This window comes from Aegilops tauschii, chromosome 4 (assembly GCF_002575655.3).
Source record: "Aegilops tauschii subsp. strangulata cultivar AL8/78 chromosome 4, Aet v6.0, whole genome shotgun sequence".
NCBI lineage: Eukaryota > Viridiplantae > Streptophyta > Magnoliopsida > Poales > Poaceae > Aegilops > Aegilops tauschii.
Genome location: NC_053038.3, coordinates 13,751,294 through 13,755,097, shown reverse-complemented (window position 1 = coordinate 13,755,097; position 3,804 = coordinate 13,751,294). Strand labels below are relative to the sequence as shown.

At 47.2% G+C, this 3,804-nt stretch overlaps 1 long non-coding RNA gene across 1 annotated transcript; it reads right to left on the bottom strand.

Annotated features, from left to right (window-relative positions):
- Positions 1-307: 307 nt before the first annotated feature.
- Positions 308-3,561, bottom strand: LOC141021162 (uncharacterized). Its single transcript, XR_012181196.1, has 2 exons — positions 1,620-3,561; positions 308-1,545 (listed from the first exon to the last, which is right to left on the bottom strand). It is a non-coding gene; the product is annotated as an uncharacterized lncRNA (long non-coding RNA).
- Positions 3,562-3,804: the final 243 nt, after the last annotated feature.

The window sequence follows — 3,804 nt, the reverse complement described above, 5'->3', positions numbered from 1 at the left end:
GCAAGTTGAGACTTGAGCACATACAAAGAAAAACATGAGCATATACAAAATTAGATGTCTTTGCACTGGAGAAAAACTTAGATCGTGGCCAATCATGATTTTGAGTTATTCAAAAAAATATTTTTTGCGGGGGGAGTTATTCAAAAAATTAATGTGATGTGCGAACGCACGGCTTACACAACATCACCCACGGCGGACATGACAGGGCCATGCAATCGGATCATCATCACATGTGCGACCGGTCTACCAGATCAGACGGTCTGGTGCAAAAATATCATGATTTACCTACATGGTCGAGGCCGATGAATTTCTTCTTTTGTGTCTAAATTTGTTGAAACGCTTCGTTTGTAACTGAATTGGTAGGTGTTTTGTTTAGGTGCATATGCCACAGTTGAACCACTTGTTTATATCAGAACTGTTGACGTCAAGAACTAAGATATGACGTTGTAATACTAATATTTGACGTACCGAAATTTTTAACTCAAGAGAAAAATATTACGTATAACACATGCAAAAAAAGTCTAAATCACAATAAAAAGGTGTTCATTTTTTGTTGGTCATGCTATACTTTTCTGAGAACAGAAAACATCTTTACTCTTATTTTTCTGATCAACTCACTAGCACCCGTCATCAAAGTACAAGGAATCGGACTCGGAGTCCCTACTTTGTGCAACTCAAACCGCACTTTTCTCTGTTATATCATAGAAAGATGTGTGATCTTTGTAAAATGCTCCTCATATTATGTTGTTTCTCAAACTCCGCACCTTTCTCTGTTATATCATAGAAAGATGTGTGATCTTTGTAAAACGTTTCTCATATTATGTTGTTTCTCATGTGACAATGTGGAGGATTTCAAGGAGTTTGTTGATATCATCACGGTTCATGATGTGAGCCATTGCATTATTAAAGTGGGTTTTTTGTCTCCCGTTGCAACGCACGGGCATTTATGCTAGTAATAATAAAGCACCGATTGACTTTGTCGGGTTCAGCGTCACAATACACTTTCTTCTCATGTCATAATACGCTTTTACGATTTGTATAGACAAAAGGTGATACTAATTTCATCCGTCCGTCAAAACTTTCGTCGTTAAAATTCTTGCGTTCCTGCGGGCGTTGAGAAAACATCGCCCAACCTAAGAAACGCCCTGATCGTCAGGCTTTGGGCCCTACATGTATGTCAGGCTTTGGGCCATACATGTATGTTTATTTTTTGATGATCTGGACCTTGCATGCATGTGGTCCACCATGCCGAAAAAATAATATGATTCTCTCCAATGCTTGTTCGGCTAAATAATAATCCCACATCGCTTATTTACACCTACTCTCAGTGATTCATATACGTACCCACTGATGATTCAATAAGCGACCAATCAGTGAACAGAGATGCAGAGTATGAGGCAGATGTAAAGATCACATCCGTTCCGAAGAAACACCTGGCCACGCGCACAGGACATCTGTACATATACATCTGACAATAAACTTCGGGCTCCAAATGGGGGATCAAGCAACACCGGGGAACTAACTTCATGACCACCACCTCTCTCCCTGAATTGAAGAACAAGCAGATTGATTTGAGTCGAACGCCACAAATCACAAAGAAAGCATGAGCCGAAGCTTACCTGGGCCGAGCCCGCCTCCCCACCACGAGATCCCGCCGCTGCAGAGAAAACCCGATGCCGCTGTCCGCCAACCGGGCTTAGCCCGACGGCCCTACACTGGCGACGGCGAGGGAAGGCAGGAAGGCTGAGAAGGGGGTACCGGCGACACGATTTGGGGCTCGGCCAGTGTACTTTTCTGGGGACGACGCGAGGGCGGAGGGAATGAGGGAGAGGAAGAGAATGAGTGCTCGGCTTGTGTAGTTTTTCGGTGGTACTTACTTTCTGTCGATCTGATTCAGACTAATCCGGTCAAATGAGGGTTCGATGGAACGACACGTATTGTAATTCTTGTGGCATACTGGCCGCTCGACACAGCCGCCATGCCGTTGGTAAGTTTTCATTATTTTCCTACATAAAAAGCAAGGATAGATAGCCGGATAGATATGCATGGTGCATCTCTCTATTTTTTTTTTTTTTGCGGGTGAAAGGAAGATTTTATTTCATCAGTCAGGACATAAGTCATTCTTACAAATATCAGGGGCGTCTCCTGGTCCCGAACCCAACCACACCACAATGCGACCTTCTATCCGTCCAAAGGAGGCCAGATAATAGCTTGCACCATTCTGTTCCCTACGAATATGAGTTAGCTTGAACATCCTCCCTTCCCTCAAAAGCCTTTGAATTTGGTCAACCAACATGGTATAGCGAGACCGGTCTCTGTCCGGCCCATTAATCATGTTAAGAGCGACAAGGCAGCCCGTCTCTACTTCTATCGGTATCACCGTCCATTGCAGGGCGAGGTTGATGCCCTCCATGCAAGCTGAGAGCTCAGCCTCCAATGGTTCTGTACATGTGTGCAACTTTCTACAGGATGAGAAAATGATGTCACCGATGGAGCCGCGCAGAATCATGCCCACCCCCCAGTTCCCGATGTGGCACAGAACGATCTGTCAACGTTCAATTTTGCCCATCCTTGAGCCGGAGGAGACCACCTAGGTGGGGCACCATTGATGGGCTGAGCATGCGGTAATGGCTTGTTGGGAGTCACCACATCCACAACTTGCTTTCCTTTAACTGGATCCGTACCTGGGTTGTTCTGCACACCAATTAGTGAGTCCATGTAGCTTAGAAGATACCTCTTGGATGCTTCAACTGGGGGGGGGGGCTGCTTATGGTGTGTTATCTCGTTGCGAACGTGCCAGCAACGCCATAATGTCATCATGAGCTCCAATCTCTCAGTGTCCCGCAGGTCGCAAAACGTTTGGGCAAGCTACTCAGGGCCCGTCCATTCAAACGACGCTGGCAGGGGGATCCGCCACTGTTCTGCCATCGCTTGCCAAAGTGCCACCGCTCTAGGACATCTGCAAAATACATGAAACGTGTCCTCCGGCTCCAACGCGCAGAGGGGGCAGTCGTCAAGGACTTCCAAACTACGCCGTTTTTTATTAACCCATGTTGGTAGACAATCTGTGATCACACGCCAAGTGAAGGTGCGAACCTTAGGAGGAGCAGGGCACCTCCATATAGAAGCCCAGACGGCTCGTCGCCCATCCGGTGCCCTGCCCGCCGCGACTGAAGAGGATCGAAGATGATCCTCCAGAGCAAGTCGGTAAGCACTCCGTACTGTGAAGCAACCATTCTGCTCCGGTCCCCACGCAAGAAGATCCTCACCCATACGAGGTGAAGTTCGAATTTTGGCAATCTCTTCTGCATCCACCGGAAGGAACGTGTCATGAATAACGTCCATACGCCAACCACCATGATTATCCAATAACTCAGACACCCGGCGGAGACGGCTTCGGCCTTGTGGTGTCACCGGTCATCCTCCCCCATTCCGTGGAATCCATCGGTCTCTCCAAATTCTAATGGACCTGCCGTTCCCCACGCACCATACTAAGCCAGACTTGAGAAGTTGCAGCCAGTGGCGGAGCTACATGGGGCCAACCTGGGCCATGCCCCCCCAAGCTCACAAGAAAACATGTATATAGTCCTTTGTGTTAGGCATATTTTCCATTAAAAATCTGCTAAAATAGTTATGTTTGCCACCCCCCCTCTAGCCCATGGCCCCCCCATAATTTCGGCTCAAGATCCGCCACTGGTTGCAGCCCATGTTCAACTGTCTGCCAAGTCGCCGAAGCTCCTCCTGAGAAAACCGTATCTTCCAAGCTTCCATTCGGGTAGTACCTCGCTTTCAAAAGACGAGCAC